This window comes from Helianthus annuus, chromosome 12, assembly GCF_002127325.2.
Source record: "Helianthus annuus cultivar XRQ/B chromosome 12, HanXRQr2.0-SUNRISE, whole genome shotgun sequence".
In the NCBI taxonomy this organism is placed as follows: domain Eukaryota; kingdom Viridiplantae; phylum Streptophyta; class Magnoliopsida; order Asterales; family Asteraceae; genus Helianthus; species Helianthus annuus.
Window position 1 is genome coordinate 158,905,211 of NC_035444.2, and position 17,066 is coordinate 158,922,276.

The following is a 17,066-nucleotide window of genomic DNA, read 5'->3' on the forward strand; positions in this document are numbered from 1 at the left end:
TATACCAACACCACAAGGTGTCGTAGTGATTGAAACAAGGAAATAGAAGTGATCAAATAAGTATCACCGTTTTCTAAAATTTAAGCGAAGGGTTCACAAAGTAAATCTAAATATATGTTTCAAATAATTTTTATAGGATCTACAACTGAAATTGGAACGAATGAACAGTATTTTTGAGCGAAGAGAAAAGGTAATGAATATCACGAAATGTTCGCTCGATGGTGGAAGAACCATTAAGAGGTACACCGGAATATTTAACACGAACTGGGGTACCACTATCTTAACACACAATTGCATTAAGACTGATAATACATAGATCAAACAAGCGGATTTAATATCAATACACAATAAATAATTAAATAATTAAATCCGAGCATGGTGTGAGCAACGAGATTAGCGCAAGCTTCAAACTTGTGAAAACGTCACCACAAGATGATCGTGATCCAAGAAATAATTCAGTAAAGTCGAAGGCCAAACAAGCATGTTATGATTCAAAACAAATGAAGTGCTTGTTGGTATTATTTTGAATATGATAGCTTCAATCCATCATATGGGTTTTTGTAATGAATATGTAATGCGAGCAAGTTCAAGCAGTTGAACAAAACGAGTTCATGTATCAATAAGAAAGTTCGGACATGGTCACAACAAAACCATGTATACCAAAGAAAATTGAGTTTTTCAAGAATTTTATTGACTCGATATCAAAGAGTCATCGATTTGCAATAATGCGGTTCACAGTGCCAAAAATCAAGTATGGCGAAATTAATTTTGAGTTGGATGAAACAACAAATTGGAATGAAGCCCTCCAGCGGTCTTCATAAATTAAACAACCCACATGCGCAACAAACAGTGTGGTTTTACCAAGAAATGAAATAGATCAATATTTATTACTATGAAAAATTCCTCATGGTATGATGACCAGAAGTAGAAATGTAAAAATCTATTCACAGAGGTCAGAATTTTTACAAAAGAAATTTATCTGGAATTTTGGGTGATAACCATTGTTAAGTGACTTTACCAGAGAATGTCAAATAGAATGAAATAGGGGAATTGTAAAGGTATGTGACCCTTTTTACATTGCTAATAATTATAACTCTGATTAGATTATGCACCGATGGTTGTGAAATCTTGTTCCAACTTACCTCGGCGATATTCATATTGTTTGTAGGATCACGTGGCAGAGTGCCGCTTTTTGCTTAGTAATTCTTCCATTGACGGGATTCATGTCGTGGTGCCTAATCATATTTTCCAGAGATCTTGCCTCGAAAGTCGTGTGTGATATACTTTAACGTCGGTGGACGTATAATTTAAGTTTCATGTATTTTCTTGTGCATTAGCACAACTTTACATGCTTCTTACTTGCGTTAAGAGTTTATGGTAACGTATTGGAAATTCTTATACTTTTAATGGCGTCCCAATTTAGAGGGTTTCCAGTGTTTATATAGTCGCACGAGTTACGAGACAGATGATCAAACGAAATAATGTTTGATATCGGAAAAGAGATTCCAAATAAAGAAATCTAGACACATATGCTTGTGCTTTATTCCTATTTGGCTTCTGGAATTCCTTATAGATATATATATATATATATCTATATAATCATATATTTCACATGCTGTAATATACATACCCTCTATAAGGTCAATGTATTTAACATATTCATATTTCCAAAAACAAGTCAGATATCATGTCATGATATTATTTAGGGAAATCTTGTCACTTGTTTTGACATACTATATACCCCGTCTTATCCGGTTCGCGCCGGAGAGGTAATCTCAGTATATCCGGACAAACTGGAGAGTCTGCTACTCAATACCCAGTTTTGCCGGAGAAAATTTTCTATTTCCCATAAATAGTATCTTTTCAAGATAAATGTCTCTTTTATTAGGGCTTTTATCCAGAATCAAGGAAATTTTGTATTTCCATACATATCTTTATTCTGGACTAAGTAATATCAATAAACAAGAATAAATAGTAATTAAGTGCTATTGCCTGCTAATCGTCGTTCTTATGGCATACAAATATCCATTACATTATACTTATATAAGTAATTTTATCTTGAAGCTTATATTAAGGCAAAATTCTTAAGTTCAAGTCTAAATATCATCCTGAGTGCTACCAGATAATATTAAGTTCCTAACTCTCCGTTTAAACTTAGGTACTATTACAACATCTATTTGTTTAAATAAGTGGCTTAGCTTATACTAAGGCATCTTTTCTTATGTTCAAGTCTAAATGCTATCAGATGTGCTACCAGTTAATAGCAATCTCCTAACTCTTTTAGGTATTATTGTCACAACACCTAAAGACTTAAAGCAGTGGCTCTGATACCACCTTCTGTCACGACCCCCGACCCTGGACGGAATCGAGAGCCGCGAACAGCCCAGTGGTACCGGTGATTATTTTGAAAAATATGTTGCAGCGGAAATTTTATCAGGACCGTGAGTTAGGAAAATATCAGAGTTTAGAAAACACCGGATTTTATTTATAAAATAGATGGGATAAACCCATGTTTTATAATGGTAGCTTTAATAAAGATAAATTTGATTACATAAAACAATATTTCTTAATTTGATTTAATTAATAAAATAAGCCACTTCTTGATGCCTTTCAGTGCCGTATCCACCTTTTACTCCAATCTACTGTAATTACCTGAAACGCGTTTTAAAAAGGTTTTGTCAGCGGAAAATACTGAGTGAATCATTCAGTTTTAGTTTTACTGAAAATGACACATTTGTTATAAGTCACAGTATTAAGAGCGATTACAATGTTTCTGTTTATCAACCAACTACCCACAGTATTTGTTACTCGACCAGCCATCGGTAGCCTCATTGCCGATGGTGTCTGTGACTATGGTCATATAACCCCTTGGCTAACTCGTTGTCTAATGGTGACGGTTATCAAGTAATGTATACAAAACCCCACATACCGGCTGTAATTTGGTGATTACAAAGACTTAATCCCTGTAATTATAACTTTGAAAATAACTTGGAGTTTTGTAAAACAGTTGATAAAAAGAGAATGACTCACATTATAAGCATGCAGATTCATCCGGGCAAAGTTTAATCTACAGATATGCCTTGATATATTGCAGATTTATACAGGCAGAGCTTAGCCTATTGATTTAGCCTTGTAACCTAGTGCACACAATTAGGTAAATAACTAATAGAGCAGTTACGTTAATTCACGAGATTAAACCCTCACAACGATTAATAAAGTGCAATACTTAACAATTCAGCGGATTCACAACGAATGACAGAGTATTGTCCGAGTTCGGACAGCACTCAAACATTCAAGTTGAAATCACGATGAATAACAAAGTATAAACTCAATTTGAGCAGCACTCAAACAATCGTTGGATAGTTACAATCGATCGGACGTTGAATCGTAATAGCGATCGAGTTAGTACCCTGTTTTGCGGCAACGATTAGTGAATTGTGTGTGTTTGTACAGTATACAGGCGATATCTCTGTGTATATTTCGACTTTTTACATCGCTTCAACTCCCAGAATCCAGTCCCAAAGTCTGCTATTTATACACAAAATTGGCCAGGCTTACGGACCGTAAAGAATTTTCCCCTTACGGTCCGTAAGGGTTGCATTTTCACTATAGGGTGGCCACGTGTGGGTGTAGGCTTGATGAGTCGACATTTTCTCGAAATTCAATTTAGACAGCAAGATATATGGATAATCATTAAGTAGGGAATACCCCCCGAGCTTTAGGGGCCCTGATCCTGATTCTGATTGTTCTGAAATTTGTAGGGTTTGTGCAGAATCACTTGGGTGTCTCAATTAGGGTTTCCTATTGAATAAAATAATAAAATAAATAGGACTTTTAATGAGGGTTGTTACACAAGGAATACCGGCAGCACCTCGGTATCGATTCCTAGTCTTCTCCTGTTCTGATCTGGTTCGCTTCAAATGAAAGACATGACACATATTTATAGTGTATGCCAGTTCACTTGAACCTACCTAAATCCATTTCAAGCGAACACAACTGATTTGTCTTCAAGCGAACATACATACATTAATTCAAGCGAACATGACATATTTGACTTTCAAGCGAAGATTATACAATCTTGTTTCATGTGCATTTGTTGTAATGATGATGTCATATTCATGATGTCATCAATGAGTAAGATGACATCATGTCTTGATCAAATCCGCAATGAAACTGAAACTCGACATAAGACGAAGATGACAGATGAATGCACCAACAGACTCCACCTCAGATGTTGACGAGTCTTAAGTGTCGAGTCTTTGCATCTTCAGTCTTTATCAGTCCTTTCAAACTCTTTGAAATATCTGACGCTATAAGTATCCTCAAACTATATCTCCTTCTCCTCTTCAGCATCAACAGGCTCCCCACGAACAATCTCTACTCGGATGTCTTCAGACTCCCCCTTTCGATATGCTGGGATCGCAGTCTAGCATGTTGAAATCATACATTCCTCAGGTATCGGAACCTAGCTTTCTATCATTCAAATAACCTGCACATTCTCTACCTCACAATAAATTTTCTGATGATAACTTGTAAAAACAATCTCATCACCTAATGAATCACTTGAAGGAATTATACAATCAAAGAATGATTTTTCAATGTTAATCTTTTGATGTACCACTTGAAGATATATCATTTTTATTTTCAAAACAACACACTCTCCCAAACCATCTGTTCATCATGTTTAGCACTCGGAATTTTGAAAATTAGCTCTCTAACACCAGTTGTCGAAAATCTTTTTGAATTTTTCAAAATTTATGCTATAACACACTAAAATCTTTTTGAATTTTTGAAAATTTATGCTAAAACACACTAAAATCTTTTTGAATTTTTGAAAGAAAATAAATGCAGTAAAGAAATATATACAGACAATATTTTTGTGAGTTTGTGCAAGAGGATCATATCAGTTTTTGAGACAAATCACTAACACCGTTAAGCTTGATTTCATTTTAAGTTCTAAAGGATTCACATTGATTGACGATATTGTTGTCCACTTAAACTCAATCTAAAAACTTTCGAAATGCTTACCGATACGTTAAGGTATATTAATTTGCACTAAATTCTTATGGACCCCACAATCTCAGCATATCCCCTCATCATGCAATACACTGACTCAAGTAATGCCTTTAAACTTTTATCAACTGTGATTTGTGCGAAAACAAAGCAGAATGTTTAAACATTAACAATCAGGTCGATACTTCCGTATACGCAGAGAAAGTCCAATGTTTAAACAAAATAAGAAAAATAAAACAAGTTGAAGTTGTTTAGGCTTTAACCACCAGGTCGATACTCCCATATACGCAGAGGAGGTCCAAAGCTTAAACGAAACACTAAAGAAAATAAAGCAGAACGTTTAGGCAACAACATCCAGGTCGATACTCACGTATACGCAGAGGATGTCCGATGCTTAAACAAAATAAAGAAATAAAACAAGTTTAAATCTTTGCAAAATGAAATGCACAATCACAGCGACTTTTCAGCAAAGTTGTGAAAATTCACAGACTTAACCTGTTTTATGTCTTTCGACAATCAGCGATTACTGAGTAGGCACACAGTCAAGAAGGACAAAACTAAGTACTATGCTTTTGACCATGTTTCCCACTAGAACTAGGCTTTTTCATTTAAGTTTGTATCGTTATCGCAAATCTACTAATCTAGCTGAGCCTACAATCACATCTTTAGTGAGACCGTTTATCACATTTTAACTTTCCATTTCTTTGGCATGTTGTGACAGTCTACTGATGTACTATCATTTCCTCTTTTATGCAACAAAAACTCATTTATCATTTTATCATGTTTTTGGCTTTTTTTCAAATTTTCTAATGTTTTTGGATTTTCTGAAATTATACTCCCCCTAAAATACAAATACATCTAAAGAAAAATTGAAACCAAACTGTACAAAAACATGACAACTGATATCGAATTGCCTCAATTCGCCATCCACTTGGCATAAACAATCAGAACTCCCCCTCACAACAAACTATTTTCCCATTGATTTCAAAACACTTAAGTTTGTTTTAATCAAATGGTTTTTCCGGAAAATTAGTTTTGTTGATTTTACCATTTGTAGGTTAGGGGTTTGGTTCATCACATTGTTTTTTTTTTAACCACTTGTAGGAAATCAGATACAACTTAATGTCCCTGATTTACCACTTGTAAGATCAATCCAATCAAGCATTTTCAACTAAACATCATCTGTTGGTTGAATTCTCAAGGTGCCGATTCCTACTCCACACTTACCAACCTGGGAGTTCCGGCAATTCACACTTATACAAAAACAATTTTCATACACAATGAAAGATGCCGATTCATGCTCCGCGATAACCAACTTGGGAGCTCCGGTAAGTCAGGTTTTTACTTTTTGAAAAATATATCCACCCAAGCCTGACCTTCCTTGGGTGTAACAACCTCTTCTTCATCTTTACTTTCAACAGACTTGTAAACATTTATTTTGGAAGCATAGAATTCTTTAACTCCTTTGGCCTTACCATCGACCATTTTTCCAAAAATGTGTTTCACATTTCTGTTAAAAGCCTTATCAACATCAAATTTCTTCTTGTCAAAATAAAATTGATTTGAAATTTCAACGTTTCCAACTTTCTTCTTAAAATTTTCAGCCCGCAAAGGTGGAAAATTCACATCATCCACATTCGGAACTGATTTCTCAACCTTTTCTTTAACACGTGGCTCCTCTGATTTTGTAGAATCAGATTCATCACCAGAACTGTTTCCTGGACCCTTAACCACCCATATTTGGTTTTTCAGATTTTCTTTTCGTTTTACCACATTCTTTGAACATTCTCCAACCTCAAAAGTGGAGTTTTCAAAGCCTGTAAATTTCCTGGTTGTAAGTTCAGTTTTCTCAATGACTTTTTCTTTCATTTTACCAAAGACTTCCTGTTTTGGTTTGAATCTTTTCGGACAATTTCTAGCAATATGACCAGCAGTTTTGCACTGAAAACAGGTTCTCGTCTCTGTAGTCTTCTAAGCAATACTCTTCTTCATGTCCTCTTGCTTCTTTGCAAGGAATTCTTGATTTGTCTGCTTTCTGAATGCTTGCTCTTTCTCATCATCTAAAGATTTTTCCTGAAACAAACACAGTTTTTGGTTTAAAAAATTTTTCATTCTTATAATTTTTCGGTTGATTAAATCCTAATCCTTTCCTTTTGAAATTACAGTTATGGTTTGGTTTTTTATGAATACCATAACCAGAACTGTAACCCTTTTTCTTGTTTAATCTTTGTTGCACTCTTGAGGTGTAAGGTCTTGGATTTTCAGAAAGATTAATATCTTTTATTTTAGAAATGTTGATTTCTGTTAGTTTGAAAACCTTTTTAATCATTTCAGTTTTAACACCTCTTATTGGAAAAATCTCATCAGAATATAATTTGCCAGAATTTTTCAAAGTATATGCTACTTTGACCGGTTCGTCATTCAAATTAGATTTTGATAGCAAAAATTCCTTATCATAAACCCATTTGTCCTTTTTGATTGTTGACTTTGACTTATCGGACCCAGATTTTGACTCGGATTTTGACTCCGGTATTGACTCCTCTATGTCATCTTTGTCTAACACCTGATCGACCACACTTTTTATCAACTCGGACTCATGATCAGTATCAGACGATGTGAGTGTAACATTAATATTTTTTGGCAAATTATCAGACGACCCTGACTCCCACTGTAAGTTAATTGCCTTTTTGACTCTTTCGGAATTTGGATTTCGAGACAAATGATGTGTGTAAAATGCAACACATAAAACACATCAATTAAGGCATAAAACTAACCCTTTTTAAGTACTAATGTTGGGAAAAGAGTGTTTTTGTCTTCCTTTTGTATTTTCAGGATGAAATGAGCTCAAAATCACAAAAGAAGCAAAAAGACCACTAATTCTACCATAAATACGAGAAAAGGGACAAAAGTGGACTGCCCGGACCCTCAACGGCACCTCCCAAGACAAAGAGAAGAAAACAGAGTCTGAACACGCCCCGTGTCCAGCGAACACGGGGGCGTGCCCAGGAAGCAGCAGATAAGACAAACCAGTAGAAGCTTCTATTGCTGGGCACGGGGCCGTGTCCAGCGAGCACGGGGGCGTGTGGAAAGTACAGCAGGCGCATTAATTGTAATTCGCAATTACAATTAATGAAGAGAGAGAGTGTCAGACGGGCACGGGGCCGTGTCCAGCGGACACGGGGCCGTGTCCAGCGTTCTGTCCAGCCTATAAATAGAGGAGCTTGGTTTCATTCTCTCTCATCCCTTGGCACACCACCTCTCTCACACCTCATCCACCACCCACCACCACCATAACACCATCATCCACCACCATCATCCATTGTCCATCGTAGAGTGTGTGAGTCGTCTCGGGATCCAAGATTGATCGTAAGAGTTCTTGACAATCAAGGCCATGTTTGCCTAAGTCTCTTACATCACTTGGTGAAGACAAGTGTTTAGTATAATACTTTTTATTTTTAATCTTTTGCACTTTTTATTTGGTTTTGTATTAATGACTTTAATAACTAGTTACTTATGTTGAAGGTGATCTTTCCTTATCGTTTGTCCGTGGTGTCTTGGCATTATTTTACTGTCTATATAAAATAAAAGATTTTCACCATTCATATCTCCACGGTCTATATGGAGGTATGTTGGCTACCTGGTCGGGGGTTAAGGGAACGGTTTGGTAAGGGTCTTGCCCTTGTTCAGCGTTTAGAGGTCCTGCTTGGGACCTGGGTCAAATTTAGTAGGATCTCCTTCAATGCCCATAGGTATTGGATGGCGGGGATCCAAACTCTTTGAACCCCTCATAAGCTAACTACTATTAATACTATAACCCGGCTATTTAGGACTGTATCCCTGCTGACTCAGACTACTTAGCCGAGGGTAACGTCACCGCCAAAAGCGGGGCCTACCATAATTTGCATTAATAACTTAATTCATTATCTTTCAATAATCCGACCCTTTAGGATTGTATCCTTGCTGACTCAAACTACTGGGTTGAGGGTAACGTCGCCTTCAAAAGAGGGGCCTACTACAATAACTAAGATAATCTCTTAAACAAGTGCAAAAGTGCGAAAATAATCAAAGGTTATACTAATACACGTGTCGGATCCAAGTGATTCATCTTGTCTATCTGTTTTTATTTTATTTTATTTTTCAGCATTTAGTTAGTTTTTATTTTTCTTAGTTTAAAACATTTTTCTAACTTTTTGATTTGGTTAGACGTTGAGGATAAACCGGTATTAAAAGCTCTTGTGTCCTTGGACGACCTCGGTATCTTACCAACACTATACTACGTCCACGATGGGTGCACTTGCCCATATGTGTGTTTAGTGTTAGTGAATATCGTGTGTTATAAATTTAAAACTTGGTTAAAAGTGTAAAAAGGGCTTAATTATATATTAAAAACATATACACACTGACACGCATCAAGTTTTTGGCGCCGTTGCCGGGGACACAAGGATTTTAAGAAAGTTAGGAATCAACGGCCTAATCATCTTTTTTATTTTTCTTTAATTTTTAGGATTTTTTTTAGATTTTTCAGCTTCTGCAGAGCTCAGCACGGGGCCGTGCCTGGTCGGACACGGGCCGTGCTCAGCAACGTTACTGGCAGTTTTTGTTTTTCAAGTTACAGAAGGCTGACCACGGGGCCGTGTCGGTGCAACACGGGGCCGTGTCCAACTTCCAGTAACTGGGATCTGAAAAACAATCACTGTAACTCCGACCACGGGGCCGTGGTGAACCTTCTGACCAACATTCCTTTCTGTTTTTATTGCAGGACTTGGAACCCGATGCCAACTTCACGTAGTGTATGAGCTCCAGTTCCAATAAAGACATAAAGGAACCATTAGAAGAACCCGAACGCTTTCTCAGAAAAAGGTTAAAAGCCAAAAACCAAGAGAAGGTCTCGGGTGATCCACCCCCAATGGCGGACCAACGTACCCTCATGGATTACTTACGGCCCACCGTAGGTAATCTCGGCGCCGCTATCAATGCCCCGAATGTCGAAGCCAATAACTTCGAACTTCGACCGCACTTGATACAAATGCTCCAAAACTCCGCGACCTTTCACGGGCTCGCGGACGAGGATCCCCATCTACATATAACTAATTTCTTAGAAATATGTGATACCTTTCGGATCAATGGAGCATCAAACGACGCCATCCGCCTTCGTATGTTTCCATTCTCACTAAAAGACCGAGCGAAAGCTTGGCTCAACACCCTCCCAGCTGGATCGGTAAACACCTGGGATGAACTAGCCCAAAAATTTCTATATAAGTATTTCCCTCCTTCTAAAACTGCTAAATTAATGGCTGAAATTAACACATACTCACAAGAGGACGGAGAATCCTTATATGAAACTTGGGAAAGGTTCAAGGAGCTATTACGCAAGTGTCCCCATCACGGCCTCGCAATATGGCAACAAGTATCCACTTTCTACAATGGGTTGTTGCCACACACTAGGCAGACACTTGATTCTAGCTCCGGGGGACTTTTAGGTAATCGTCGCCCACACGAAATATATAATCAGATTGAGGAAATCGCTCAAACCAATTTTCAGTGGCACACTCCCCGGGGAAATAAAACTATCGCCCCGGGCGCCCATAAGGTAGACGAAAGCACCTCTTTACAAGCCCAAATCGAGGCCCTTTCTTCAAAAATAAAAAAAGTAGAAATGACCAAAACAGTCTCGGTCATGGCTTGTGAAGGGTGTGGTGGGTCACATGAAAATTGGAGTTGCATGAAAGAAACGGACGATCAACAAGAAATGGTAAACTACATTGATAATAGACCTAGGCCGTCGGGTCCTCCAACGGGGACCTACAACCAAGGATGGCGAAACCACCCAAACCTTGGTTGGAGGGAGCCCGGCAATAGTAGTAACCAACAACCGCAACGAACAAACTTTCAGCAATCAAGAAATGAGTCGCAAAATTTCACTCAACAAAGTGGAAGAGAGAGGCTCGAAGATACCATATCTCGCCTTGTCTCCGACACTGATAAGAAAAATTCGGAAAGATTTCTACAATTAGAATCAAATTTTAGGAATCAACAAGCTAGCATTCAAAACATAGAAAAACAAATAAGTCAACTAGCTCAAAATTTTTCCGAAAGACCACAAGGCGCATTACCTAGCAATACCGAAACCAACCCAAAGGCGCAAGTTCACCTCATCACACTACGAAACCGCACCGTAGGGCCTGCAGAAGTACCTCCAGCAACGGAAGAATCAACGCCAACACATCTGCAGGAGACGGACACTCCCCCATCAACAGAGCCTACCAAGGCCCCTCGAGTTCCGTACCCCGGTAGGTTAATTCGTCAGAAAACCAATGAGCAATTCGCAAAATTCGAAAGTTTGCTAAAACAATTGCATGTCAATATTCCTTTTATCGAAGTCCTAACCCAAATGCCCAAATACTCTAAATTTATGAGGGACTTCCTTACACATAAAAAGAAAATTGAAAATTTGCAATTAGTTAATTTAGGCGAAAAATGCTCTGCCCTCGTACTCAATAAACTACCCCAAAAGAAGATCGATCCCGGAAGTTTCACGATTCCATGCTCAATAGGGGAATCTCCCGTTCGCAATGCCTTGGCCGACTTAGGGGCTAGCATTAACCTCATGCCCTCTTCAATGTTCAAAAGGCTCGGCTTGGGAACCACAAGCCCCACAAAAATAAGCATACAACTCGCTGATCGATCGGTCAAGTTCCCGCAAGGTGTCATCGAGAATGTCTTGGTAAGGGTAAGCAGATTCGTTTATCCTGTTGACTTTGTCATACTCGACATGGAGGAAGACACCGAGGTCCCCCTTATTCTAGGGAGGCCTTTCCTTGCCACCGCACAAGCAGTAGTGGACATGAATGACGGGACACTAACTTTGAGATATGGGGACGATGAGGTAAAGTTTGGAGTTGGGAAGAGAATAGAGGATGACGACCCGGTCCACTACATGAAGGTTATTGATTCAAGCTTGGATGCCGCTCTCCGACGGTGTAACTTGGGAGGCAAGGCACTCCAATCAAAAGACGTGTGACCGGGAATCGGGTCTAGCCAAGGACCCTTATAAACGTGGCGCACCACGGAGGCATTCCGCGGACCTATCCTTAGTTTAGTCTAATCTTTTAGTTTTTGCAGAATAAATCACACTCATGGTGGTAATGGATGAAAAAGGGAACGAGAAAAAAATGGAACTATGCAGAAGAACAGAACAAACCGACAAAAATCTCCATAACAGAAGGCTCCACACGGGCCGTGCCCAACCAACACGGCCCCGTGCTGAGCCCCCTGCAGGAAATCACCCAGTTCAGGTAACTGGACACGGGCCGTGTTCAGCGGACACGCCCCCGTGTCCAGGCTTCTGTTTCAATTCTATAATTTTTGTTACTGGCACTTGACCACGGGGCCGTGCCCGGTCAACACGGGGCCGTGTCCAGAGCGCCAGTAACACAAAACTTTGTTTTTAAACACACTTTTACATATTCTAATCAACCAAAAACTTTATTTTTAGACACATTGAGGACAATGTGTAATTTAAGTGTGGGGGGGATGCTAAAACCTTGAAATTTTGCAAAATCCTAAAACAAGCCCTACACAAAACTCTATTGGAACCGCTAAACACCCCAAATTTTTTTTTTTCAAAAACTTTTTCGTTTTTTTTTATTTACTTGTCTTAGTTTAAGTTGGGAATAACAAGTTATAAAAGGGTTATAATTTTTTTTTTTACAACCGATAGCGTCGTGATAAAAAGAACTAACATAAGAAAATTATGAAACGGTATAACAAGTCTAGCTAAAATTCGATTATATATGCTTGGTCACATTAAAAACCCATTCCCACAAAAGTGAGTTTTGAGCCTTTATTGAGCATAAAAATATACATATTTAGATTAAATGCTCATTTTTCGTTTCTTGTGTGAATAGCCGCTCGGTCTTTACAAATCTAGAACTTGCCACGACGATACATTCCCGGTCCTTACCAACTTAAACCCAAGTAAGTAAATGATGGAGGCATTAGGACTAACTATTTTTCTTTCAAAACCATTATTTTTCATTTTTTTTACCTACCCAAAATCCCCCTAGAAAAACCCCTTTGAGCCTAAACCTTTCATTTCATTACCCCCAAAACAATTTTTTTTACCCACCAAAAAACCTTTTTCATTTTTTCACCCTTATTTTAGTAACAAGCTCGGTTTTTCATAAACATACCCTTTACGTGACGAAAAAAAAATATATGAATAATGAAGTCAAAAACAAACATAAGCTACAAAAGCTTGTTTGGAGAAATACTTCAAAAATAAATGTCACTAAAAATAAGGTATTTTACGAAAACCGCCACTTGTTACGATTTTCGCCCTTTTTACTAACCACTAACCAACCACCCACCTTTAAAACCCAAGCCTTCACCCCAAAAGTCCTCTTGATATTTACAAAGGTAAAAAGTTAAAAAGGAGGAGGATTGATCGCTTGGCAAGCCTATGGAAAACGTAAGTCCGTGCCGCTCTCGAGCGATTCACTTAAATATACACCTTCGGCCGAGTGATTGAGTGATCTCCCGTGAGGTATGTGAACTTGTATATAAATGGAATTTTGATAAGGCATGTTATGCCCAAATAAGTAGTTTATCTTATGAAAAGTTCAAAATAAATCATGACGAATAGGATTGTAAATAAAATAAAAATAAAACCTATACAAACCTTGGATTCCCGACACTCTAGGACAAGCTAAAAAACTTCTCTTCTACCTATTCCATTTGGGAGTGTAAGCCACATTAAAAGAGTTTTGCTTGAGGACAAGCAAAAGTTCAAGTGTGGGGGTATTTGATGTGTGTAAAATGCAACATATAAAACACATCAATTAAGGCATAAAACTAACCCTTTTTAAGTACTAATGTTGGGAAAAGAGTGTTTTTGTCTTCCTTTTGTATTTTCAGGATGAAATGAGCTCAAAATCACAAAAGAAGCAAAAAGACCACTAATTCTACCATAAATACGAGAAAAGGGACAAAAGTGGACTGCCCGGACCCTCAACGGCACCTCCCAAGACAAAGAGAAGAAAACAGAGTCTGAACACGCCCCGTGTCCAGCGAACACGGGGGCGTGCCCAGGAAGCAGCAGATAAGACAAACCAGTAGAAGCTTCTATTGCTGGGCACGGGGCCGTGTCCAGCGAGCACGGGGGCGTGTGGAAAGTACAGCAGGCGCATTAATTGTAATTCGCAATTACAATTAATGAAGAGAGAGAGTGTCAGACGGGCACGGGGCCGTGTCCAGCGGACACGGGGCCGTGTCCAGCGTTCTGTCCAGCCTATAAATAGAGGAGCTTGGTTTCATTCTCTCTCATCCCTTGGCACACCACCTCTCTCACACCTCATCCACCACCCACCACCACCATAACACCATCATCCACCACCATCATCCATTGTCCATCGTAGAGTGTGTGAGTCGTCTCGGGATCCAAGATTGATCGTAAGAGTTCTTGACAATCAAGGCCATGTTTGCCTAAGTCTCTTACATCACTTGGTGAAGACAAGTGTTTAGTATAATACTTTTTATTTTTAATCTTTTGCACTTTTTATTTGGTTTTGTATTAATGACTTTAATAACTAGTTACTTATGTTGAAGGTGATCTTTCCTTATCGTTTGTCCGTGGTGTCTTGGCATTATTTTACTGTCTATATAAAATAAAAGATTTTCACCATTCATATCTCCACGGTCTATATGGAGGTATGTTGGCTACCTGGTCGGGGGTTAAGGGAACGGTTTGGTAAGGGTCTTGCCCTTGTTCAGCGTTTAGAGGTCCTGCTTGGGACCTGGGTCAAATTTAGTAGGATCTCCTTCAATGCCCATAGGTATTGGATGGCGGGGATCCAAACTCTTTGACCCCCTCATAAGCTAACTACTATTAATACTATAACCCGGCTATTTAGGACTGTATCCCTGCTGACTCAGACTACTTAGCCGAGGGTAACGTCACCGCCAAAAGCGGGGCCTACCATAATTTGCATTAATAACTTAATTCATTATCTTTCAATAATCCGACCCTTTAGGATTGTATCCTTGCTGACTCAAACTACTGGGTTGAGGGTAACGTCGCCTTCAAAAGAGGGGCCTACTACAATAACTAAGATAATCTCTTAAACAAGTGCAAAAGTGCGAAAATAATCAAAGGTTATACTAATACACGTGTCGGATCCAAGTGATTCATCTTGTCTATCTGTTTTTATTTTATTTTATTTTTCAGCATTTAGTTAGTTTTTATTTTTCTTAGTTTAAAACATTTTTCTAACTTTTTGATTTGGTTAGACGTTGAGGATAAACCGGTATTAAAAGCTCTTGTGTCCTTGGACGACCTCGGTATCTTACCAACACTATACTACGTCCACGATGGGTGCACTTGCCCATATGTGTGTTTAGTGTTAGTGAATATCGTGTTTTATAAATTTAAAACTTGGTTAAAAGTGTAAAAAGGGCTTAATTATATATTAAAAACATATACACACTGACACGCATCAACAAATATCCATTTTCGACCGGGGGCGGACATCTATTGTAGACAACACTTGGTTTCTTACCAGAAATTTCTACTTCATCCTCTTCTTTTGTCTCGGAATTCTTTTCTTCCGAAGTCTTCTCTTCTTCAAATGTCTTCAATCTTTCAACGATCGGGTAAATCCTGTCAACAACAAAAGTAAAACATGAGTAACTTTTCAATAAATTGTTGACTCTTTCAGTTTCAATCTTTTGTGTTGCCAACTTCAATTCCAGCTCAGCACATTTCTCTGTGTAATAGTTGACATCATCCAGCTGTCTCATGTAAGCTCCTTTGAGTGTATTCAATGCAACTGCTTGTTCACTGTTCGAATCAGTGTACTTGTTAATCTCTCTGTTCAAAGTATCATAAGATTCTTTCAATCTTTTTATGTTGTGTAGCAGCTCATTGTTTTGCATGATCAAAGAATCACAATTCAAGCACTTTTCCGGAACTTTGACTGCTTCAGTATCAACTTTGATTTTAAATTCAGGAACATCTTTAACTTTTCTTCTCGTTTGGAAAAACTCAGCTCTTTTCTTTTTCTCGGCTTCAGCTTCAGCTTTTAACCTTTCTTCTTCTTCTTCTTCAATTCTTCTCCATTTTTCTTCTTCAGCTTCCCTGACTTTTCTGTATTTTGCAGCCCATTTTTCATCATAGGCATTAGCAATAGTCATCTCTTTCAAGCGAAATCACAAGAATATACTTTCAAGCAAGATCTCTGTTTGAAGCAGAATCACCCTGAATCTTTAAGCGGAATCACCAGATAATTTTGGAGCGAATTACTAAGTAATTTGAAGAGGAATCACACAGAAATTTCGAGCGAGATCTGAATCTGTAACAGTTTAAATGGACTGAATACGTAACAATGTGTGTTGATGAAATCAATCTAAGACTCGTGTCTAAGATTTGTGAACTCGTTTAATGTAACCCGCAAACTGAATGAATGAACTAGCTCAAAAATGCCACGAAATATGGGCTTCCAATGGGCCGCAAACAATGAAGTTCACTTGAGCTGGGCTTAGAAAGATTTGGACCGAGATGTATACTTATCAATATTGTGACTGTTGTTGATATAAGAAGCCGACAATATTATCTTTCAAAATTATATGATTGGGCCGTATACTTTAATCAGACAACACTATCCATTTCATTAGGTAACTTGATTGGACCGAATACTTTGATTGCGCCTGACACACTTTAACTTTGAATCACATGCAAATTGATTGGATCGATAATCACATTCAATGTACCGACAACATCACATGATCAAATGTCTCAATTTCCACACTTATATCGAATACCAAAAACAAAATTAATTCAATCACATGTATTCTGACAAACACTTTCTTGGGCCGATGATCACATGCACATATTATACCATTACCAAGTTTCAAGACTTATTGATTGGACCTATTAACTGTTATGTTCACGTGAAGGCTGACCCAACTCAATGTATTCTATTGAACCAAGAAATAAAGTTCACATGCACATTAATATGAGCCTACAACTTTCATCACCCCTGAATTCTCATTGGACC

General features: G+C 38.2%; 1 non-coding gene across 1 annotated transcript; it reads right to left on the reverse strand.

Annotated features, from left to right (window-relative positions):
• Positions 1-10,297: 10,297 nt before the first annotated feature.
• Positions 10,298-10,404, reverse strand: LOC118485315. The gene has a single exon (XR_004875619.1). It is a non-coding gene; the product is annotated as a small nucleolar RNA R71 (small nucleolar RNA).
• Positions 10,405-17,066: the final 6,662 nt, after the last annotated feature.